The sequence below is a fragment of the Mustela lutreola genome, chromosome 3 (assembly GCF_030435805.1).
Source record: "Mustela lutreola isolate mMusLut2 chromosome 3, mMusLut2.pri, whole genome shotgun sequence".
In the NCBI taxonomy this organism is placed as follows: Eukaryota; Metazoa; Chordata; class Mammalia; order Carnivora; family Mustelidae; genus Mustela; species Mustela lutreola.
Window position 1 is genome coordinate 203,462,864 of NC_081292.1, and position 25,795 is coordinate 203,488,658.

At 42.9% G+C, this 25,795-nt stretch overlaps 1 protein-coding gene across 1 annotated transcript in view; it reads right to left on the reverse strand.

The window, feature by feature from the left end:
• The window catches only part of SLC39A10 (solute carrier family 39 member 10), a 133,664-nt gene that overhangs the window by 104,398 nt on the left and 3,471 nt on the right, over positions 1-25,795 (reverse strand). Inside the window, exon 2 of the mRNA XM_059168547.1 lies at positions 2,837-2,939. The gene's annotated coding sequence lies outside the window, so the exon portion shown is untranslated. The remainder of the gene's footprint in view (positions 1-2,836; positions 2,940-25,795) is intronic.

The following is a 25,795-nucleotide window of genomic DNA, read 5'->3' on the forward strand; positions in this document are numbered from 1 at the left end:
TCTCGGCGGCTCGCACGTCCGACCGCGCCGCAGAGGCCGCAGGGCCGAGGGCAGCAGCCCCGGCGGGCGGGAAGGTGCGCGCGGCCGACCCGCCGTCCGTCCGTCCGCCCGTCCGTCTGCCCGTCCATCCGTCCGTCCGTCCGCCCGCCCGTCCGCCCGTCCGTCCGTCCGTCCTCCCAGGGCGAACCGCCCCGGCCCGCGGGCTGCGGAGGCGCGGAAACGCCACGTCCGTTCCGAGGGCGCGTCTCCGGGGCTCCCTCGCGGGCTCTTCTGTGTCCCGGAATCCCGCGAAACCGATCCCGATCCCGCCCGCCTTCCGGTTCTCTCCCTCCAGGGGGTTTAGAAATACCCCGGGGCCAGGTCCCGGGCCTCCCTCGGGGCGCTGCTCGGCCGCCGGGTCCCCGAGCCGCAGAGGCCGCGACCGGCGAGGATGGCGGACCGGGGTATGGGCTCCTGAGCTCCAGCTCCGGCTGCACGGCCTCTTGCGTTTCTTTCTTTCTTTCTTTCTTTCTTTCTTTCTTTCTTTCTTTCTTTCTTTCTTTCTTTCCTTCTTTTTTTTTTTAAATATTTTATTTATTTATTTGACAGGCAGAGATCACAAGTAGGCAGAGAGAGAGAGAGAGGAGGAAGCAGGCTCCCCGCTGAGCAGAGAGCCGGATGCGGGACTCGATCCCACGACCCTGAGATCACGACCTGAGCTGAAGACAGAGGCTTTAACCCACTGAGCCACCCAGGCGCCCCACCTCTTGAATTTCTAGTAACAAAACCGCTGCCTTACTCACCACCGCGCCAAGTACTGCCGAGTAGACCCTGACTGCGTTCATGAACCTATTTTAAATTTTAAATTATTTCGTTATGGTAAAATAATACTGAATAAAAATGGACACAATCACAGAAATGCTAAAGCTGACCGTATCATTTAAATAATGTATATGGGGTGCGGGACTACTAAAAACTGGGGGCTTATCTATGAGATAGGCATTTTATATACATTATTACATTTAATATTACCTCAAGAAACCCCTGTAAGCTAAAAAATCAGGATTCCTGTTTGACTAGTGAACTCTCAGACTTCGAGGACGAGAAGTCCGAAGCGTGCCACGGTTCAAGCCCTGGTCGACCTGACTCAAAAATCATTTTACCTCAACATTGCTCAGGCAAAGTGCTTACTCTACATATGCAGAGCTTAATTATTCTTTCATCCTATGGGAAAAAAAGGGTAAACTGAATCAGCTAAAATAGATGGTCATCTCCCTAAGGCGGAGGCTGATTGCTTATCTTTTCGTGGGTGGAGAACAGGACCTCACTGTGTTAGATGCATACTTCCAAATCGGAGCAAGCGAGTATAAAAACTCTTATGGTACAACTGACCCTAAACATGAAATCACTTAAAGAACATAGGAATACAAGCTGTTCTCCTTATATAACCCGGAACCTCGAGGAGCAGACTGAAATCCAACTGTTGACAGAATTATACTCTGATGAACAGTCCTTTATACCAAAGAATCCAAAAACTGACCGAACACTTTTTCTTTACTGGGCTTTTCTTCTTCCTTTCCATTTAGTTTCTCTACGTGGAAGAAAAGCCCAGAACAATACTTTAAATTCTTAATTCCTATTTTTTTTTCTGAAATTAGCTTATTTACCTTTAAATTAAGCCAAAATTTGTTTCTGAAAGAACTCGCCTTATCTTTAGTTGCTGCATTGTTAATGATTCTTTGCAGTTAAAGACATGCAGAAATCCAAGGTTGGGTGCTTTGTTATTTACTTTTTACTAATAACTCAGTTGGCCAGGTGTTGAGTACGTCAGAATTTAAAGAGGTTTTTTTTTTTCCCCCCATAGAATAAGAGGACTTCTTTCAATAATGAAGTTCCATTTGGCTCCCAGGTAGAATTATTCAGGTTTACAGGTTTATGATTGCTGTTACTTCTGCTTCAGAATTATCTAGGATGAGTTTTCTTGGGAGCCTAGCCACACCCTGAACTCTCAGCCTGTCTGGTTGGGTCCATTTCTGAGATTATAAGAAAAAAACACAACACAAGTTATTTCTTTCTTTCCAGATCGGTCTCCCTTCTTTTGTTCATGCTACTTATTACAGTAAACAGACATTCCTGAAATTTTAATAATGCATACCTATGCATTGTAAATGTTTTCTTCATTATCCAAAATGTTTACTGTTTACTTTTTGGATCTGCACGTCTTTTTGAGTAGACATTACCTACAAAAGAAATGTCTACACTGGAAAAAAAAAAGAAGAAAGAAAGAAATGTCTACACTGGCTCATTTTTTTTAAGCCAAACACCTCGTTTCCATCATTTGGGGTTATTTTTGAGAACAATCTCCAACTCATTCCTGCATAAAATCCCTTGTCCTCATTATGGTCCTTAAGGTAATGTCTTTGCAAATAAATCTGCCTATATCGGCTTCTCCGCTTTTAATACTTTCCATAATCTCAACATTCTTTTGACTTTAATTCACACTTTTTTATTCCTTTGTATGAACTTACATACTTCTTCCTTTTGATTAGTATCTACTTTGCTCCATTTCAAAGTCTTCAGTTTTTACTTCTGGTCCCCATGAAGTTCCCTGGTGATGCCAACTCATGAATACACTGAAGGGTTGTTGTAGGGCTCCCACCCTGAATGGGAGACATCCTGGGGTGTTGGGGGGAGGGGAGCACAGCCTTCACTCATAGTGTTAATGAGCCCTGTATTCCTGAAGGCACTGTTACCCAAAAATGAAATCTTAAATAAATGTCCAGCTGTTTAGCCAAGAGCATGTACTTTGCTAAGTAACTATATCATTTTGAAGAAATGGTAAATTAGTGAAACTTACCCTTTCAAGAAGATTTCAACAGATGACTTGGGATCCGTCCTTCTTTATCTCAGCTTAATCCAGTTCAGGGAAGTTCCAGAAGCCTGTCAGGTCCGTCCCGAGGCTGTGGAGAACACAAATGCAAGGATAAAAGAAGTCCCTCCTCCTAAATTTACATTCATTTAGATCGGTTGGGACTGCTAAGGTTTTCAAACTCCACGCTTTATATAAGGTGTTTCCTGATGCGCCTTATATAAGGTGTTTGCTGATGCGTGAGAAGGAACTGTTTTCCCCAGCCAGTGAGGACCGTGGGTTTCCACCTTTTGAAGCTTCCGGTGTTTCTTCAACTCTTCTTTGTACGTTGCATAACCCACATGGCTTTATATCCGACTTCCATATTTAATGTATTTTAATTCAGCCTTGTGATGATCTATATACCCTTTCATGAGCTCATCTTTCCCTTAGGACTTAGACAAGTAGCAGAGATTAAACCGGCATTCTTGACTACTTCCTGGCAATCGCAAGTCTGACTTCATGAATACCTTTATTTTCGCTCCTGCCATCCAAAAGTGTCAGAGTGTGATCACTTGATTAAATAAATAAAACAAGGTCTTTTGGACCGACCCTTTCCCAACGCCATACACCCTGGCAACAGACACTATCTTCATAGGCAACCCCTCTGGTGTTTTCATTCCAGTGAGTTATCCCTTTAAAATCTGGAAAGTTCTGTATCACTTTCTCACAGTGTGCATCATGCCCTAACCTCTGACTCGATTCCTCCACCATATCTACCCCAGACAAAACAATACAGTTTGCCTTTGAAGGGAAAGAAAACAAAATTGTTTTCCTTCCAATTCTTTCTTCTTTGAGCAAGGAAAGGAGGATAGAAGAGAAAGGTGAGTGACCAAAACAGAAACCACTGACGCTTGACCCCACTGCATGAGTCACTTTGAAGGAGGTAATGGTCTAGAGCAATTCTTAGTTGAAATGGTATCACATACCACCTCCTGTCACCAACTTCTCAAAGAGTTCCCACTACTCCTCCCCTAGCTGCAAATCTCCTCATTTAAGAATTGCCCCACTCTCAGGCACCTGGGGGGCTCAGTGGGTTAAAGCCTCTGCCTTCGGCTTGGGTCGTGATCTCAGGGTCCTGGGATGGAGCCCCGCATCGGGCTCTCTGCTCAGCAGGAAGCCTGTCTCCCCCCGCCCCCGCTGGCTCCCCTCTGCCTGCTTCTCTGCCTACTTGTGATCTCTGTCTGTCAAATAAATAAATCTTTAAAATAAATAAATAAATAAATGCCCTACTCTATAATATTGCTATTTCTGTGCTGTCTCATCTCTGCTTTCGGATTCTGCTACTTTTTTTGAACTCTCTGCCTATAGCACCTAGCATCATCTTGGGCTTTTGATAAATGTTTTCTGGATTTAGTGGCTTGGCCTTGCTCAGACTCCCTATTTCTAGCCTGTAGAGGAACCTTGTTTCAATGGACACCTTCATCTTTACTGCCCACTATTAAAATATAGTGACCAGGGACGCCTGGGTGGCTTGGTTGGTTAAGCGACTGCATTCAGCTCAGGTCATGATCCTGGAGTCCCAGGATGGAGTCCCGCGTGGGGCTCCCTGCTCAGTGGGGAGTCTGTTTCTCCCTCTGACCTCCCTCCTCTCATGCTCTCTCTCATTCTCTCTCTAAATACAGTCCTTAAAAACAAAACAAAACAAAAGATAGAGCAACCAGAAACAACATAAAGAAAAGTAACATGGTGGACTTTCAAATTGCAGCATAAATTTTTTTTTTTTTATTTTTAGCATAAAACATTTTAATACTTTTTTTTTTTCCTGAAAGACCTCATGATGAACCATTCTTAATGTTCAGGGGTATAAGCCTTAAGATGCAGGCAGAAATGTTATGATTTTATCTTATTTTTAAAATTTATTTATTTATTTGACAAAGAGAGAGAGGGGTCACAAGTAGTCAGAGAGGCAGGCAGAGAGGTGGGGGCGGGGAGGAGGCTCCCCGCGGAGCAGAGAGCCAGATGTGGGACTTGATCCCAGGACCCTGAGATCATGCCGAGTTGATTGATGATGGCAGAGGTTTAACCCACTGAGCCCCCCAGGCACCAATGTTTTTGTGATTTTAAATCCTTTTCACCTAGCATAGGTAATAATCAAGGATACTTAAAATACATTAATGTATTTTGTGCAACTTTCCCAAGTTCACAAAATAAAATGCAGCTTGAACTTGAGGTTGCCCTCAGCCACATCTCCACAGTGTACAGGAACACAAACTGTCTGGACAATCACTGGATGGTAGGTCTCTTGTGTTCCCCCCATATTCAGATCTGAAAAAGCCACAGATTAACTTGCCTCAATTTTTTTTTTCATCCGCAAAATTGAGCTGGGTCAGGGGAGGCAGAGACAGGAGGAGAACTAATGACCGTGCCCTGTTTCTCCGTATCCTGCTCTGGTCTCGCATATGCAAAGGTGTGAGCTACAGGGGAATGAGAGCACACGTCTTGTTGGTAGGAGCTTGCCGCGTTAGACTGATTTAGGAAGGCACAGTAGGATTTATGAAGCAGACCAGGATATCCCACTGTCTCTGTGTCTTGCTCTAAATGATTATAATTAGAATGTTAACCTCTTGGAGTAAGTTTCTGTATCTCTGTTTCTTCCCTTTCACCTAGGCTTTGAACACGTATGTTTAAATGAAGAATTTAAAGTTGTACTGCTTGTATTGAAATACCACATATATCTTAAATAATTACTATAATATCCTACCCAGCAAATAAATCTGTAGCATAGATATTATAAAATTGGTTACGAAAAACTTTTTGATCATCTGGGGTGAGAAAATATAATAAACTTTTTAAAAAACATTTCTGATGTTCGGTTCAAGGAGCAGTTGCCTATGCTTTTCTCTTGGAGCGGCTGATCCTCGCAAGCTGCCAGGGAGGGTTCTGGGCAGCAGTGACAACAGTCTCAAAACTGAAGAAGGAGGGGCGCCTGGGGGGCTCAGCAGGGCAATTACCTGTCTTCTGCTCAGGTCATGATCTCAGAGTCCTGGGATCGCTCGAACCCTGTGTCAGGCTCCCTGCTCAGGTGGGAAGTCGGCTTCTCCCTCTCCCTCTGCACCCGCCCGGCTTGTGCTGTCGCTCTCAAATAAATAAATAAATAAATTCTTAAAACAAACAAACAAACAAACTGAAAAGAAGGCTCAGAAAGTTGTCATTTTAAGGCATCATGGAAACTTTTGGGGGGGGGAACTTTGGGGAATAAAAGAAGATTTAGCGTTCTTGCTGTTGAGCTAAATAGCCAGCCCCCTCCTGAGGGTGAGAAACAGCTTCTCTCTGGCCAGGGGTGTGGAAACCAATGTGGTGGATAGCTGTCTGCCCGCAGTGTGGACCGCGAGCCCCAAGGAAACAAAATGAGATCATGGAATATGGAGAGTGTGATTTACTAGATCAGGGCGCAGGCAGAACTGGAACTCCTCCACTGCCGGGAAAGACCAAATGAAGATTGGGGTCATGAGACCAAGGCTAGCGGAGTTTGTAAGAGGCGCTCGCGCTGGGCATCTCTTTCCACCTCACTGTGCTCAAGATCAAGGCACGTTTAAGAATGCTTAAGAATGGGGGAGATAAGGCTTAAGGGCTGGATAGCCGGGGTCAAACAGATCTGACTTGTGACCTGGTCACTGATTGTGTTATGTAACTAATACCATCAGCCCCATATTAGTCTCAGCTTTCTGATTTGTGAAACGGAATAATCGTTACACCGACTTCATAAGGTACTCGTTGTACGGGTTGGGTAACATAATGTGTGTAAACGAAACACTTAGCATGGTGCCTGGCATTCTCGGTGAATGTAGCTAAAAACAAACAAGGAAACATCAGAAACATCAATTGTCTGACCTCTCTTATCTGTAAAAAGGTGAGAGTGAAGGAAAGCCCCTGCGGGATGGAGAATCCAACCGACTGTCCCTCTGACCAAGGACTGCGACCGCCCTGTCCTCTTCGCTATCCTGCATGGCCTTCGGTACCTCTCGTCCCTGCCCGTCAGAGGCGGCTGAAGACATGCCTTCCCTCAAATGTTTATGAAGTGCCAACTCTGTGTCAAGTAGTAGCTATGTGATGCGGGTGTACTGGTGAACACCTCACCGAGATAGTTGAAAAGACGGATAACAAAATAAACACACAAATACAATTCTTGTCACGTCTAAGAAGAAAAAATGGGACTCGACTCTCGATGGGTCGACAAAGGAAGCCCTCTTTGAGGAAAGTTGATTTAAGCTTAGAGACCAAAGAAACAGCAGACATGGCTTCTGTCCATAGCTTATGGCCTTTCCCTATAGCCCTGGCAACAACTGCCAGCCTTACATGTCTTGTAACTCCCCAGTAGTTCCAGCTGTCACAATCCAGAAGTGATCTCAAGAGATACGCGGGACAGACTTTCCTGCCAAGAGTGATCCTAGGGGCCTTGGCTGTGGATGGAGCAGCTGGGTAACTTCATAGGGACTTGTGTGGGCTGTGACGACATGGACACGGGGCCAGCAGAGGGTCCTGGTGCAGGGCTGCATTCCCCTCCTCAAGGAAGGGGTGCCTTTTCTACTCTACAAAACCAGCTAATGGCCCTATGCAACCCCAAAATAAAAACACACTTATAAGTCAGTGAAAGGTTCTTCTAAAAGCAGGCCGGCACCAGGGACTCAAGATGTCACCTAGGAACAGCCCAACTAATCCCGAATTATAGGTGACATAGGGGACTCATCACAATAGACCTGCACCATGATTTATAACCACTTTTCAGGGGTAGTGTGCATTTCCTCCTCATGGCATCAGAAGGATCATGGTTTGGGGCACCTGGGTGGCTCAGTTAATTAAGTGTCCGAAACTTGATTTTGGCTCAGGTCATGATCTCAGGGTAGTGAAATCGAGCCCTGCATCAGGCTCTGCACTCAGTGGGGAGTCTATTGGAGATTCTCTCTCTCCCTCTCCGTCTGCCCCTTCCCCTGCACACCAGGGGAACAGTAGCCCAGCCCCCGCACCCCCTGCCTGAAGGGTCACACAAGCCACTTCGTCCAGTAACTGCTCCCATAGGGCAGTGCTGGTCCCCAAAGCTACGATAATGGCCTCCTTCTCAGGCTCTCAAATCTAAACAGTTCTTATTGGATTCAGAATGATTCTCTTTCATACCAGAGCGGAATCATTCTTCCTGATTATCTAAAAATAAGCCACAAAGAATCCCTTTGTGGGAGTAATATGAGAAAAAAATAGTCAAAGGGAAAATGTAGGAGACCATGAGCTAAAAACAAGAATATGTCAAGCTAATGTCTGCATACTCAGAGCAGTATCTAATTAAAATATTTCAGAGGGTAGAGGGAAGTTTTATAGCAAATTGCATTAAATTGATTTCAATAGGTTTAACCCCCCAAAATCCACATATAATATTCTTTTGGCTAGCTTTCTGACATATTAAAACTTAAAATTATGCAGAGAAATTCTCAGGCTAAGACATGTTTTGGCCTAATTAGCGCACTTCAGACCAGCAAGCAGAATTTTGATTTTAAAGATAGTACTTATACTTGAGGCAAGAACCAACAAAACTGGCCGGACTTGATTTCCATCAAGGTTTCCTTGGAGGGAGTTAAAGAAAAAGAAGAAAAAGGACTGAATTGACAGGAAGCGGAGCTGGACATTAATAGTGCACGAATTTCATGCGGACTTAGATGCATTAATTTAGGAAAATGTAATGCTCTCATCACTTTTGGAGATGAGACAAATCGTAACTCTAGTTTATAGGTTTCACAGTTACAAAACAGTTACGAAGCCAATCCAGAAACCCTGGTTTTCTGGCATGTGGTGTATCCGCGGTAATCAAGGGGTGTTGTAAAAGTCTCAAAATAAAATTCATGTTTATTTGCCTGAAGCTTGAAAAGAAATAAACATGACATATAACTCTTGGTGAGGGGAACTGTGGGGCTATTCTAAAAAGACTGATAATCTTGACTGCAAACTGCCGTTTTTATTCCTGGGCCACAAACATGACTGACATGACTTTTTAAAAGATTTGTGCAAAGAAGCAACTCTTTGTAAAGAGAAAGTACATTAAAAAACTGTCATCACTGGGCGCCTGGGAGACGCTCTGGGCTAGGGGCATGATCCCAGGATGCAGGATGGAGTTGGGCATCTGGCTCCCTGCTCGGTGGAGAGCCTGCTGCCCCCTCTGCCTCTCCCCCACACCACACCCCCGCCATAGGTGTCTGTTGTGAACTTTAAAAAAACTGTAATCACTAAAGAATGTACTTATGTTGTAAAAAGTTCAGTGCCGTGATCGCCTTTCCCTCTGACCCTCCCTCACCCATCCCCAGGGGTCCTGCCTCAAAACCACATTTGTGCTGACTCTCCTCACGTATACGGGACTTCTTTTCCCCTGGATGTCTTCTTTCAGAACATTACTGAGAGGCAGTTTACATGTACAAAGACATGGCCAGTGACCTCTTGAGTGTAGGGAACCAGAAGACTGCGCACAGCGAGCCTTGCAGGGAACCCACGCAAGGGGAGCCGGGCAGTCGGAATGGCCTTCAGCATGGGGCTCTGAACGGGCCTGTCCGCGGGCTGGGGAGATGGACGCACGGAGTAGCTTTGAGACCCTCCTCCCGCCAGGCCATTGTGTCAAGTCCTGAGCGGGGGGATAAAAACAACCATCACAGTCAGAATACAGATCGGGTGTTCTCTCATTCATGCAGCAAATATTCTGCTGGAACTGATAGCGCCAGGCACTTGGGACACAGCAGCAAACAGAGTGTCAGCTCCATCGGCCAGCTTGACCTCATGAACACACGCAGAGCGCCCTGTCCAGACACAGCAGAACTCCCGTTTTTGTCACTGTACATGAACATTCCCAGATACATCAGGTTTTAGGTTTAAAATAAGTCTCAAGGGGCAGCTGGGTGGCTCAGTGGGTTAAGCCTCTGCTTCCGGCTCAGGTCATGATCTCAGGGTCCTGGGATCGAGCCCCACATCGGGCTCTCTGCTCAGCGGGGAGACTGCTTCCCTTCCTCTCTCTCTCTCTCTCTCTCTCTCCGCCTGCCTCTCTGCCTACCTGTGATCTCTCTCTCTGTCAAATAAATAAATAGAATCTTTTAAAAATAAATAAATAAATAAAATAAGTCTCAATACATTTAATAGGGTTGAAAATTAAAAAACAAAACAAAACTGTCTCTGACCAAAAGGGAAGGATACAAGATAGCAGTAGCTTTCTAGAGACACAGAAAATTCTCAGATGGTTGGATTAAGCAACATCCTTCCCAATAACCGAGGGTAAAAGGAAAATATTTTGAAATCAAGAAAAATAAAGACCCAATGTAGCAAGATTTATGTAATGCAGCTAAAGTAGAGTTTGATGAGAAATTTATAGTACTAAATGCTTGTATTAGAAGAGAAGAAAAACCTAAAATAAAGGAGGACTTGCTCAGTTTTTAGAGCATATGACCTTTGATATCTGGGTTTGAGTTCAAGCCCCATATTGAGCATAGAGATTACTTTAAGAAAATATATAAATAAAATGAATGCCCTAAGAGCTTTCACATTAAACAACTAAATTAAGAATTAAGGATTGATGCCTACATTATCCATAACAAATTAAAGAAAACAAAACAGAATTAAGAATGAGATCAAAGTAAACCAAAGTAGAACAGAAGAAAGATAAGAGTAGGAATCAGTGAACCAGAAAATGGACAACAGAAAAGAAAAATAAATGAAACCAGCAGTCTTTTTAGATAAATATCATTACTCATTAGTTCAATACAAATTAAAGTCACATAAATCACCACTACAAGAACTAAAATTTAAAATACTGGTAATACAGTATCAAGGTTCGACTACTATGTAAAACAACTGAAACCCGTACACAGCTAGTGGGAATGCAGAGTGGTCGAGTCTGAAAAACTGTTTGCAGTTCCTTAAAAAAAAATTGAACATATGTAAGGGCTCCTGGGTGGTTCAGTTGGTTAACCACCTGTCTTTTAAAAGGTCATGATCCTAGGGTCCTGGGATGGAGTCCCCCCATCGGGCTCTCTGCTTAGAGGGCAGCCTGCTTCTCCCTTTTCCTCTGCCTGCTACTCCCCCTCCTTGTGCTTGTCAAATAGGTAAATAAAATATTTATTTAAAAAAATTACACATACATTTACCATATGATCCAGCAATCCCTTTCCTTGTTATCTACCCAAAGAAAGTAAAAGTTTATATTCACACAAAGACTTGTATGAGATGTTCAGAGAAGCTTGTGTGTAATAGCCAACAACTGAAAACACGCCATATGGCCATCAGCTAGTAAACTGATAAACAACTTGTGGTGGATTGACACAACGGAAAACTGTTGCACTATAAGGGAATAAACTATGGATACACGTGACAATGGAAAGAAACAAGCCACGGGCCATGGACAAATCTCAAAAAAGAATTTCACTGAGTGAAAGAAGCTGATGACAAAAGAATGCATACAACATGATTCCATTTATACAAAATTCTAAAAAGGCAGCCGGTAGCGACAGAAAGATGAGTGGGCCTTTCAGGGGCTGAGGGGGCGGGGGAAGGAGAAGATTAACAGCGGAGGGGCAGGAAGGAAGTGCGGTGATGGAAGTGTTCTCTGTGTTGATTCTGGTAGCCGTTAGAGAGCATTACACATTTGTCAAAACTCTTCCAAACGTCCACATAAAATTAAGTTTTATTGTATGTAGATTATGCTTCAATAAAGCTGAAAAAAATAGAAGCTACAGGAATGACATGAAAAAACTCAGAGTAATCAAAGGAAGGTTTAAAAAAACAACAAACATGTTGCTAAGTCAGTTTCTGACACGCTAAGGAAATCCATCAAATCCTATCACTTCTTCTGAAAAAGCATGTTTGAAAACAAAAGCATATTCACATTTAAAACTGAAGCTATACAATTAATCAAGAAAATAAAAAGGGAAAAGCAAACAAAAAATTTAACTGTGAAAAAATGAAGAAAAAAAAAAGCCAACTTTGGTGTAAAACCTTTAAGACAGTAAGAAAAAATATAGCCAAAAAAAAAAAAAAAAAAAAACGACAGAATGTTGTTCAAAAGTGATGATGCTGGGGGGGTGGGGAGCTGGGTGGCCCAGTGGGTTGAGGCCCCCCCCCCTTGGTGATCTTGAGGTCCTGCTGATCAACCCCAGCCCCACCCCACACAGCTCCGCGGGGAGTCTGCTTCTCTCCCCTCTGCTCCTCCCCAGGCTTGTGCTCCCTCTCCCACTCCGCTCTCAAATAAAGAAGTAAATAAATAAATATATTTTTAAAAAGCCATGATGGCAGAACTATTTATAGCAAGAAAGCAGCAGCTTGATCTCTTGGTCAAGAAACGGAACAGGGAGAAAAGTCCCCCCAGACGGACAGGGCTCTGGACAGGTCAGGTCAGGTTTGCAGCTGCCAAGTAGCATAGGCCACTTCCGGAAAGTAAGTTCTATATGATACGAGATGTATTATCTAGAGGTGGTTGATATTACTTAAGTTTCAGCTTTTGCAAGAAGCCTTGAATTCAGAGCAGACTTCTTGCTTACGCAGAACCGCAGCAAGCCATCAAATTCATATTCAAGGGAAGTTGTTCTTCTCCTTCAGGACTAAAACTGTGTTCCCCTGTTGAGCAGTTAAACCTACAAACTCTGGGGAATGCAGATCTCCCGGAGATTCCGGACCGTGATCCTAGCTTGCCTAGCACCGTGTGCCGGTGTTCGACACGCCCCAGCGGATCCGATGGACAGATGGACGGGCTCTGCTACCGAGTCTGATGAGATCACAGGCTGTTTTAAGAGAGAAGAAATCTAAAGGACAGTGTGTTGTTGACTTAGGGAATTTCATTTTCTCCTTAAATGTAGGCATTCTCTCTCTCTCTTTTTTCAAGATTTAATTATTTGACTGAGCGCAAGTGGTGGGAGGGGCAGAGAGAGAAGGAGAGGGAGAAGCTCATGCAGACTCCCTGCTGAGCGTGAGTCGCACGGGGGACTCATTCCCAGGACCCTGAGATCCTGCTTTGAGCCAAAACCAAGAGTCAGTTGCCAAACCATATGAACCGACCAGGCGCCCTGAAATGTAGGTAGTCTTTTAACCTAGATCCACTGTATTTGGAGCCTTTCCTTCTATTTCTTAGACTGGTTAAAAGGAGGTGCTGTCTATCAAATCGTGAGGGAGCAAAAGGATGGCTGAAGACAAAGCACAAGCTGGCACCTGCAACCTCCCCCCAACCCCATTCCTGGGTGGGACGCGTGCGACAGTCTTCCAGGAATCTCCCAACTAGCTTCCTGCTAATGCCTTACTAGAGGCATTTGACGTTTGAGAAGGTCAAAGCCTCCGGTATCCCGTGAGTCGGCTATAACATGGGAAAATGCTTTGAAAGCTCCCTCTTCCTCACTGCCACCCCAACTCCCAAGCATATAATCCACCACGCCTCACAACCCTGGTGCAGCCACTCGTTCAGGTCCTGTCCCCGTGCTTTAATAAAATCACCTTTTTGCACCAAAGACATCTCAAGATTTCCTTCTTGGTCATTGGCTCTGGACCCCACCTCACCAAAACCAAATCAAAATGATTTATTTCCTCAAACAATGATTTTGATGAATGCTTACTCCTGAAATACCTGCTGTCCTAAATACTTGAGGGCAAAATGTTCTGAGAAGATCTGACCTGGAAGAGAGCCGTTCACGTCCAGTGAAAACAAGTGTTTTCTTGACAACCCACAGAACATGCATGGACGTAAGCAATCCTGACGCTACCAAATACCTGCCATTTATGAGCTTTCGGGGAACCTTCGGCAGCTTGTGGGGATGATATCCAGAGGAGGCATGATCCCTGCCCCATACCTGAGTCCAGTGGGACTGAAGAGCCCTTGCACTGATGGGCAATGGGTTCCAAAGGGGCAAAGTATATCAGAAGTGGAGTCAAATGTGAGGCTGTGAGAGGCTGTTACTGTTCAACTTCTGGGAGCCTGTTGGAACAGAAGTACCACGACAGGCTACTGCCCGGAGAAGGCTCTCCAGAGCCTAAAAGGCCAATACGTCCAAAGTTCTGGCTGTGTAACCCAAATTAAATGTGTTCTCTGGCCATAACTCTTGTTCAGCCGAGGTCTTGTGACTAGTTATGTGAGATGTGTTGCAACCAACTTGTTGTTCCCGAGTCCTAAAATTGGCATAAATGTACTGAAGTTTACTTAAAATATTCACAAGAATGCATCCATAGTTTCCTTGTATTGACATGCATTCTACAAGCCTGAGTGTGGTTGCATGGTAGACAGTGGATTCTGGGATTATGTTCAACCTTGGCACACCCCATGTGGACATCACCCAACAGGTACATGAGCAGAAAGACCGAGAAGGGCTCTGATAAGGCAATGGTATAATTGCAAATCTAACTGTTCTATTTTTAGATTCGCTAGGTCCACCCTTACCCCACCCCCCAAAAGGTACCACGCTCTCTAGACTTGAATAGTGAGACAAGAGCTAAATTAGATTCACGACTAGACTTTTAATTAAAAAAAAAAAAAATACCTTTCCTCTGTTTAAAGCAAACACAGAAAACTGTTCTATGGCTTCTTCATTAATTCAAGAGGAATGAAGTCTCAGAAGAAACGTGTCTGAATGCTTCCTTCGCTTTGCCGTTTTCCCAGCACATCGAACCACAGTTTGACAAATTACATCAGCATTTGAACTTGCATATACTGATCATTAATTTCTCCAAAAGAAAACTGTTGATCAAATGGGAGTGTCCAGGTCTCATGGGGTTGAAACTAGGGCATTTCCATTTCCGGTATGTAAAAGGAAGCCTAATAGCAAATATCATTGAAAAGTTTTCCATTTTCTTTGGAAGAGACTACTTATAAGTATCACAATAACCCTTGTTTTTGTTTGTGTATCTTGTCTTTTTGTTAGTCCTAACATTAAGAAATCTGGTCTCTGGGGTGCCTGGGTGGCTTGGGTCATGATCCCAAGGTCCTGGGATTGAGCCCCACATTGGGTTCCCTGCTCAGGGGAGGGCCTGGTTCTCCTTCGCCTTCAGCCTCTCTCCCCACTTGTGCATGCTCTCTCTCTCAAACAAACAAAATATTTTAAAAAATGAATTAAAAAAAGAAATCTGGTCTCTGCATTTTTATGCACCTATAGAAAAACAATGAAGACTTATTAGAACTCTCTCATTAGCAGAGTATTAATATAATTTGATTGATATTTTAAATTTAGATAACCCAAGCTGCAAAGACGATCGTGGCTACAATTTTCTGTTAAGGGCCAAGTAGTAAATATTTTAGGCTATATAGTCTCTGTGGTACCTACTTAATCCTGCTCTTAACAGCAAGAAAGCAGCACTAAACAATGCAGAAACAATGTATGTGTCCCAGCAAAACTTTATTTGCAGCTGAAATTGAATTTCATATAATTTCATGTCATGAAGAGTCTTGTTTTGATCTCTCGCACATATAAAAATCATTCTTAGCGTGAAGGCTGTAGAAGAACGGCGGTGGACCCAATCTGGCATATGGAGAGCTGAGTGTTGACCTCTGACTTAGAGTCACACTGGCCCACACCACACCTTGTAATTACTGTAGAAAGACAAGTCACAATGCCCCAAAACAGATGTAAATAGTTAAATAGTAATTTGGGGGTACTTGCGCATTGCATGTTCTGATTCATCCTCAGGAATCCCCAAGAGCCTGATGGCTGGACTCATGGCTTCTCTTGTTTTCCAAAAAGTATTAACAGTGGAAATCATGGGGGGTGGGGAGTTCAGCATAGGCGGCAAGAAGCTGTCCTGTCCCAAACAGGATAGGTCTTTTTTATCTCAAATGTTGTTTTGAATTTGTCATTCTTTCCATAATGTCTTTTCACTGAACATTTCAAGGGACACGAAAGCTTTGGGAAGGAGTGCCTGTTTGTACAGAGCCCTATTCCTTCCAGGATAAGGGACCTAAATCTGAAAAGTCAGAGAGGCAGGCTTAGGGACTGCCACAAAGGAAAAATTAGATAAAAGTTTATATCATATTTATTTATTTGAGAGAGAGAACGCAAGCAGGGGGAGGAACAGAGGGAGAAGGAGACAATCTCTCGCTGACTCCTCGCTGAGCTCAGAGCCTGCTGTGGGGCTGGATCTCAGCACCCGGAGATCATGACCTGACAGGAAGCCACAAATCAGAGGCTCAACCAACAGAGCCACCCAGGTACCCCAATAAATAAATGTTTTAAAAAAATAAACCGCTGCAATAGAAGCTTATCTCATTTAAGCTTTTCTGTGAGAAGGGGGAAAGCTGCATAAGGTTGTTAACACATAAGAGAATGATTTCAGAATGAAAGTTTAGGAAAACTGCAGGATCAAATCCATTGGCGCCTTCCACACATAACACCAAGATAACGAGAGAGAAGCTAATCGCAGTGGGCAATTTCTCTTAAAACTCCGATTCTTAGACAAATGTGCATATTTAAATTACTGCACCCCTCCAGTTGTTTTTTACTTTCCGATTCTTTGGTTTTGCTATCATGGTATGTTTCTCTGCTTCCGTGAGTTCCAACCCTCACCCAACCCCTTGATTTAGCAATATTTACCCATTGACTTAGTTGTGTTGTTTTCTCCCAAGACACCTCCTCTCTCAAGGTCTAAACAAAATCTTCAATCAGTCCAATCCACTTCCAAAGATTCGTCTGTAACTCTTAATGCACGCACTTGATGCTCTCTTTTAAAAGAATGTAACCCAAAATTATACTGTGAAGCCACAACAGTCCTGACTCCTGTGAGTTACCATGACAACCCTCTGATTAGCTTCGGGAAAACTAACGCGTTTCATCCTATTTCCATCACTGTGTTACACAGCCCCATCTTGCCCTTTGGGTCCCATCAGGGGAAAGATCAGGACGAATTCTTCTGCTTCCGTTTGCTTCTTTGAAAAGAGGAGATTGCAGAAACACGCTTCCCCTCTCCTCGAAATGATTGCAGTCAAAGAAAGAAAACTTGCCAAAATTCTAGTGTCAAGTTTTGCTTTGCAGCCTGGTTTTTGTTTGGCTTTTCCATTTTGTGTACCTTTTTTTTTTTTTTTTTAAGACATCCTGGGTACGGTTACAAATCTCGGGTTCTGTCTTACAATACCCAGTGTCCCACCTTCAAAGCTTTAGAAACCAGCCAATGACTCACTGCGGAAGGTCGCTCTTTGACCTTGAGAAGAGTCTGGAATCTGACTGGGTACAGCGGCTCAGCTGTTGTTTTGTCTGTGACACAAAACCAGATTTCCCATCAAACCTAGATACGCTCAGTGAGGATTTGGAGCACAGGGGAGAAGAGGAGGGAAAAGGGCTTTGTTTTGTGTTTGACCTGTTCCCTCTTCTCCCCCGTGGTCCAAATCTTTAGTTAGCGTGTCTAGAAATGTCTGGAAACTAAGCTGTCAGCGCACCGGGCCCAGAAGACGGTATGCCAGAAACTGTTCATCTCTGGGCCAGGGTTCATCCTTAATCTATTATTGTTGTTGTTGTTGTCGTTGTTGTAAGAAAAAAGGAATGACCTGCTAAGGTGGTTCTTTTGGAAGGTATTTAGAATCATATATTGAATAAACAAGCTCTGGGCAGACTTCAAATATTTTATCTTAGAGCGCTATAGACGTGTTTAAAAGTTAGGGATTCAAACAGTGCGAAATGCAGGTTGGCCCACTGAAGTACTGCAGTTGTAATCAGGGACCCGCTGACAAGGGTCCTGAGCATTTCTGCCCATGGTTGTCTCAAGGCACTGTGTACAGGAGGCTGAGTCTGTGGTGCGCCTGTTCCACACCTGCCCAGCAGTGCCCAGTAGTGCTACCTCACTACAGCAGGGTGATGCTTCTCCGACCTCAGTGCCCTTACGAGAACATCTACCACACACAGCTTTATTTACAGATACTATTTCCAAAACCATGAACATTTCAGTGTTGGTCTTTGGGAACTGAAAAGTACTTCTGTTTGTGGTAATTTAAAAAGGGGGGGGGGGCATGGGGATTGTGAATAGAAAGCCGAGTTGAAGAGGACAGCACATTAGGAAAAAGAAAGGGAGTTTAAGAGGTAGAAGAAATTCCAGGCCCCCGGGTGCATTTGGATGCTGCCCTCAGTAAAAAGGCCATTGAGACTCGAGTGGAAAATCTCATGATCTGAGCTTCAGTGTAAAGTTATCAGTAAAAGAATTTAAGACCAGCTCAGGTTTTAGAGAAAATGAAGATACATACATCTATTTGGACTATTGGAGTATGTTACATGAAGATAATTCAGAATTTAAATTTGTATTATTAAAATTATTGTACATTAAAAAGCTTGAGGACTGCGATCCAGAATCAAAGATATAAAAACAAACTATTACCACCCATGTCAACAGAAGACAAGTGAGACTCAAGATTCACACTATCTGGAACGAGAGAGAACCCCACTGAAGCTCCGGAAACGTTGAGACCTTGAATAGTTTCGAGCATGCAGCCAGGTACAATAAAAAAAAAATTAACCTTACAGACACCCTTTATTACTGACGTGTCACAGATACTAGGTTGATTTCGTGGTTCGTGACATTGCTTTGTTTTAGTAAGTGACAAAGCAATCATAAAGGCTTCTCTGTGGCTACTTTGGATGTCCTTTTCCTGAACTCTATTCTCTCTAAGGTTTTAATCTCCCAGGGGCGCCTGGGTGGCTCAGTGGGTTAAGCATCTATCTTCAGCTCAGGTCACGATCCCAGCGTCCTGGGATGGAGCTCGGCATAGGCAATCTTTGCTCAGCGGATAGATTTTTCCCTCTCACTCGGCTGCTCCCCCTGCTTGTGCTCTCACTCTGTCAAATAAATAAATAAATAAAATCTTAAAAAACAAAGAAACAAAGAAACAAAAAACAAAAACCCACAATTTCTCCTTTAGGTTTGAATCTTCTAAATATGTACTTTCTAAGAGAGATGGTTCCAGAACTCTAAACTTGGCGTGGGCCTCCTACATTGAGGAGCTGAGAGTATTTCAAGCTGGAAGAGGGTTTGTACCAACAGAGTTAATTCACACAGCAGGCCTTCTGACAGCCCGGAGTGTGAGCTCCTATCCCAGGGCGTGGACACCCCCTGTACACTTCCAAATTGCACTGACCTGAAATGCCTACACATCTGTCTGGGCCTGTGAGTAATTTTCTTTTATCTTTAAAATTGTACCCTTGGCACAGATAATCTAAAGGTGCAACACATTAAACAACAACAACAAAAAAAATTAAGAGCACAAAGCAATTCCCACAGAGAAGATGTAACATAAAGCAGGATTTGCAAAACCATTACACGTCTCCTAAACTCAGCATTAGGTCCCAAAGAAACACATTCACTGTTCCATCACCTCGTCTTGGTCTTTGCATTATACAACTTACACAGGAGGATATGCACATGCTTTTCCAACGTCTTAAGGTGCCTGTTTACGTTCTATGGAAATCTATCTGCATTTATCTTCATTGTTTATTGTCCTTCCCAACTTCCCTGTACATTCCTTTACTATTCCATTTCATCATTTCCTCAAAGTGTTTTGCAATTCGAATCAGTCCTTCTAATTGAAGGGCTTAGCACAGGAACTTTTTTTGTTTGGTTTGTCCCCTGATTTTTCTGAATACATTCCCTCATCCTATCATTCAAGTATTTTGGAATTAATGATCCATTCAAAGAGATAAGGTCATGCTAGCAACGTATCTTTTCCATTAGAACATTATGTATCTAACGATTTAGCAATTGACTGGTTCAATTTTCTCATCAGCCTGAAAATCTTCGCTGATCAAATTGCTTATTTTCTGACTAAATTACACACAAGCCTCAGACTATTTATCTGGCTGTTAACTGAAGGTTTAAAGTGTGTTTACTCTGCACATTATGAACAATGGGCATACCCAGGCACTGCTATCTGTGGCTACAAAATTATTTCACAGTAGGAATTTAAAAGATGTTTGTTGTTGAAAGATTCCTTTTTTTCTAATTTGAAAAAGTTTATCAGGTGAAGGGATTAAGAACATGCCACCCCAAAATATACCTCTTTGGCATACTGATTATTTTGAACCGAAGGCACTTGAGAAACAGAAGATGCAGGAAGAGCTGTTGGGCCTCCCTCTTTCCATCTAAGAGCAGGTATTCAATGGCCAAGGAGAAAAGCACCCTCCCTCTACAGAAGTCTTTTTTTTTTTTTCTTTAAGATTTTATTTATTTATTTGACAGACAGAGATCACAAGCAGGCAGAGAGGCAGGCAGAGAGAGAGGAGGAAGCAGACTCCCCGCTGAGCAGAGATTCCCGATGCGGGGGGTCGATCCCAGGACCCGGAGATCATGACCCAAGCCAAAGGCAGAGGCTTTAACCCACTGAGCCACCCAGGCGCCCCAGAACAGTCTTAACATTAGAGGCTACGAGTCATTGTGGAATGGACCCACGTACACACTTACTAAAATAACCCTTACCTTCCATTAGTCTCCCTCTCACAGAATTCCTAATCACTGTCCCACAATTCACTGCCTCAGCCCACACCTCCTTGTGCCTTAGCATATCCTCACAATCTATGTGAGGATACCAAAAGAAGTAAAACCAGTGAGTGAGGGAAAGCCAGTGAATGAGGAGAAACCGGCCATGGAACCAAGGGTTGCAGGAAAGCGCCCAGCTGGGGATGATGTACCCAGGAAGGCTAAAACAAAAACCAACACGGGGCTGGCTCAGTGTCTCAAGGCACATAAGGAGGCCATACACGATATGCATTTGAGCAATGAGGAGATGATAAGAGAATTTGACGAGATGGCCCGGGTAGAGGATGAGGTGAAGAAAACCAGACAGAAATTGGGGGGGTTTATGTGGATGCAAAAAAGTTTACAGGACCCCTTCCACCCGAGGGGCCCAAGGGAACTTAGGGGTGGATGCAGGGCCCCACAGAGGGGCTTTGAAGACAATCCTTTTGTGTAGTGCCCCTGGCAGGCATTTGCCTAGGCCTTGTGCTTTAACCTTATACTAATACTTGCTTTAGCTATCACTCTTGTACCTAACTGCAGCCTTCAATGTTTCAGTAGCAGATTTTTGTCCATTGCATGGAAAAATGTTTATGGCATATTGTAAAATTAAAAAGAAAAAAGTTTGTTGAACCATAAAAAAAAAATGGTCTGTATAAAAAATTTTATAAGCTTTCAGGCCTGATGGCTTCTCTAGGTCTTGACTCTCATGCATTTGTAAAAAAAAAAACAAAAAAAAAAAACCTTAAAAATTTGTATGTTAGCCTCCCACTCATCTGTTTTATGTCGGTTTGACTCTTAAGCCAGCTGAGAGGGTAAAAGAAACCCTCCTTCCTCCTTGACACAGCAAAGTACACACACACACACATTTTCATGTGTCTGCATATTATTTTATATGATGTTCCTGATAATTGTGTCAACATTAATAGAATGTATCCAACATTCTACATCCCTGGAATCTAGATGCTCAGAATTGAATCTTGAATCTTGAGAGGATCACATCAAACACGTAACCTCTGTTTTACTGGTTCTTCAAAATTATCATCTTGTGGACCACACTACTGATTCATAGATCTTCAGTGAAGGGTTAACCGTGCTTAGAGACAGGGCAAAGCGCCAGTCACCTGACCTGTGTTTGTTCTTAGAAGGACTTCCTTTGAAAAGCACATGTCTAATGCTTTAAAGCTTCAAATGAATGATTCTCTGTGTATACAACAAACATTAATAATTTAGTTTTCTACATGCCAAACACTTAAACATTCTTCACTATAGTTAGTAGTTCCTAGATCTGTTACTCTGGTAAGAACATGAGAAGGGTCTGGAGAGGGGAAAGGAACAAGGCACATGAATCCCAAAAGTTAAAAGCAGCAAAATTCCTCCTTGGAGGGTCAGTTTCTAGTATGTAGAAATGCAAGTTTACATCTTCAAGAGAACATTCCACTAATACCCCATGACGTCAGTTCCAGTGTTTCAATAACAAGGAAATACACACTACCTGATTAAATATAAACCCCAGAAGCACTCTGCCATTCTTGATTCTTGGTCCATCGACATTTCCCATGGCATCAGTACAAATGTTTAAAAAATGAGGAAATACACACTATCTTACCAAATATCCTTTCATGGCCACGGTCGTCATTTATCTTAAGTCTAGTGTGGGTAGAACATAAGACTTACCCCAGCAACAGCCTTCAGGGTGCTCTGGGTCAAAACAAAATGACGCAGTTGTGCTCTCCCTTCAATGAACGTTCTTCTACCTCCGTCAGCGGAGACCAGAGCAGAGGTCAGAGCTATCTCCTCCCGCCTCGGTCCAGAGGATCCCTGCCCGGCCCTGGGGCCCGGGTTTGCTGTTCTGATTAGCATCACAATGGTTTCCCACCTAATCCTAATCCGCTACAGATTTCTAGCTTTTGTGATTTTTATAGACTGCTAATTCTCTTTGCTTTTCTCCCAAACTTCACTTCTTTGTAATTGTAGTGTTGACTGTAAAGTGAGCAGATCTCAGAGAAAACTGTGCTGGCAGGATGGGTTCTCTCCCTCCCGCTGGGGCGCTCCTAGAGCCAGGGCTGGCCTTTTCCTTCTTGGAGCCACAGACTTCCTTACAGCTGCGGACGTGGGAAGGCGTCAGGAATGGAGCGTGTAATTCCATCACAGTACGTCGGTGTAGACGGTGCCTGGTCAAGGAGCACAGGGCTGCGGGCTGGTGCTCCGCATCTCGGGTTGTGAGATGGCGCGGGTATCGGCCCGGCGCTCAGGGAGAAGTGTGCTGGAGATTCTTTCTCCCTCTTCCTCTGCCCTCCTGTTCCTACTCCCTCTCTCTAAAATAAGTGAACCTTTTAAAAAAAAATTTAAATAAAAATAAATTTAAAATAAGGAGAGGGTGTGTGCGAGTGGCGCCGTCATTAAGCGTCTGCCTTTGGTTCAGGTCATGATCCCAGAATTCTGGGATCAGTCTGGGATCAGTCTGGGATCAGTCCCACATCAGGCTCCTTGCTCAGTGGGGAGCCGCTTCTTCCTCTGCTCCTCACCTGTGCTCTCTCGCTGTTTCTCTCTCTTTCAAATAAATAACATTAAACAATCTTTCAAAAAGGGGCACCTGGGTGGCTCAGTGGGTTAAAGCCTCTGCCTTGGGCTCAGGACATGACGTCAGGGTCCTGGGATGGAGCCTCACATCGGGCTCTCTGCTCAGCGGGGAGCCTGCTTCCCCCTCTCTCTCTGCCTGCCTCTGCCTGCTTGTGATCTCTGTCAAATAAATAAATAAAATCTTTAAAACAATAAGGGAGAAAACTATAGTTTACTCGAGCAAATTGGCCTAATTTACTGGAGATAACTAATGAGTGGTACTATTCTACTATAAATACAGACTAACTGATTCCATCCTTCCTGCTCTTGAAGCGCTCACCATCTGAAACAGGACCTGCTGAGCAATTGACTTTTAGAGACCAGAGTGATGGTGGATATTGAGTATCTCCTTCGACTTGAAGGATTATCATGACCACATACTTTTTTAAAATTACTTATCAGTTATCTAATCCTCTGACCAAACTGCTATTGATAGTGAACCAAGAGTATCAGATAATTTATCAGTTCTTTACTTGTAGAAAATATATAGAAAAACATAAATCAAGAATTAAGGAGAGGATGTACCGTTGATCATTTTTACAGAAAAATTATTTTACCAAGTGTTTATTGTTTTATGGAGGAAGGAGACAGTTTTTGACAGTTACCCATTTTTATGTCTGTTTTATAAATTTATAGACGTATCAGTCAAGAAAACCTAATCACTTTATTTATTGTGCCAGAAAATCTTCTGCATTTAAAACTTCTTTTTGGCCTCGAATGCATTCTAAAAATTGACTTTTCTAATTATCTTTGGTCTTCTCAGATAACCCATTAGTATTTTTCATGCATTTCCTCATCAAATTGCACAGATTTCCAAGTGGGATTAGCAGTTTTAACAATTTTGCTATTAGCTATACCAATAGCAACCTTGGAGGATGTTTTGCTTATTTTCTACTTTAGCAAATGGTTTATTTGGTATGAGTAGCAATCTGGAATTTGCATCTGAAACATTCGAATTTCTTATTTTTAAAAAAACCCATACACAAATTGTTATTGATAATAATATATGCTTGAAGGAATTTATTTTTACTGTATTTATCCCAATTACTGAAATATTTCTTAAAAAGCAGTACTTACAACTTCCTAAGACATTTATATCTATGCATATATAACTTAAATTGTGTGTGTGTGTGTGTGTGTGTCTATAAACATAGTATATGCATTTATATTTAAGGAAGATTTTATAGAATTTGAGAGAGAAAGCCTACACATTGCTATTTTATGAATATAGAACTATATAGCTTCTTTCAGGAATTGAAGGATAGATTCCAAGGTAAGGTTTGTCTTTTTTGTTGAGAAAATATATTCTCATTTCTAATAAACTGTCATTCTCACAACAATACATAAAATGGAATTGTGGTTAAAAATTTTTTCCACTTTAAATAGTGCCCTCTTTCAATATATTGTACTACTTAAAAGAGAAAAAAAACTTTTGAGTACATTACCTACTTAAGTGTTTTTGTCACTTATTTTGAGATCATACTTAACGTCTTTTCAAAAACTAACAGGAGTTACTTTTTATTTTAAGTGATTTGCTTTAAAACAATTTTCTCTTCTGGTTTTGGGAAGCAACAGATACTGAAATTTGTTAATCTTTCCAAGTAGTTTTTTTCTTACTTTTGAGGGAAGAGAGGGAAACCTTGGGAGACAAGTTGACCAAAGTAAAACCATTTGGGTTTTAGGCTAACCCCTACTCTAAAAGTCAGCAGGTCATAAAAAGAGTCACAAAATCTGAATCACGGAAGACCACAAGCCCCAGTTCCAAGGAATGGAGCCAACCAACTGCGCCGGCAACCAGAGCCAGGTCAGCGCCCCCCAGGGTCAGCTAATTTAAAAAACAGAAACAAAACAAAGAACCTAATAAAACCCTTTGTTAGAGGCAAAGGGAAAATCCCTCCTCTCCACCTGGGAAGAGAGACTGCTACTTTGTCTAGAAGTAACTCCTTTCTTACTTTAATCCTTGCAAAATCTTGCCCCCTTTCTCTGAATGACTTGCTCTTTAATTCTTTCTCGCCCAAAACCAAGAACCCTCTTGGTGAGAGGTCCAAGGCCCTCCCTCCTGGCGCCTTGGACAGTCCAAAGTCCATCACTTTGTAGTGATGGCTTCTCTCTCTACTCTAATTTTTCTTTCTTTCCTTCAGTGGACTCTCCGCCTCCTACATTTTCTCTTAACCTTCTTTCTTCCCTCCCCTCCCTCCCTTCCTTCCTCACTTTTTCTCTCTCTTTTTCCAAAGAAGATGTTTTACAAGGAGGCAGTCGCAAAGTCCCAGCTCTGTGAAGGGCCGTTAATAACTTCTGGGAAAACACGGGGACTATTTAAAGGCAACTTGCAGCTTTTTACTTGTGTTCGAGATGAAGAACAGTGCATATCCTCTTGACTTCAGTGCCAGGCTCGTGGCTAGGTCACTAAATTTTTGAAAATCCTAACCTTCGTCAGGAGACCATAGATCAATGTAAAGGACCTTGGGGGAGATTGAGCTTTGCTAATCTTCACTCTGAACACACATGGTGGGAGGGAATAAAAATGTTCTTCACCATGTCACAGAACAGGAGAAGCCCATCACCCTACTTTTTGAGAGTCTAGCATGGTTAGAGGTCAAAACAGGAAGTGCCATTGTTTAGAGGCAGAAACATGAAAGTTCTGTTCTTAAAAACACTTTCAACCTTCTTCCCCATGAGGACATTTTGAATGCAGGAACTCTGGGTGGGACCATATGGCTTCCTGTATTCTCCTTAATCAAAGTGTTAAAGTTTGTTTTTCTTTTAAAATGCAGTTAAAGGAAAGAGATTTTGCCGTGTCAGAAGAGAACAACATTCAGTTCCTTTTAGATTTTTATGAGCATCTGTGATCATTTGTCATACGTGGCT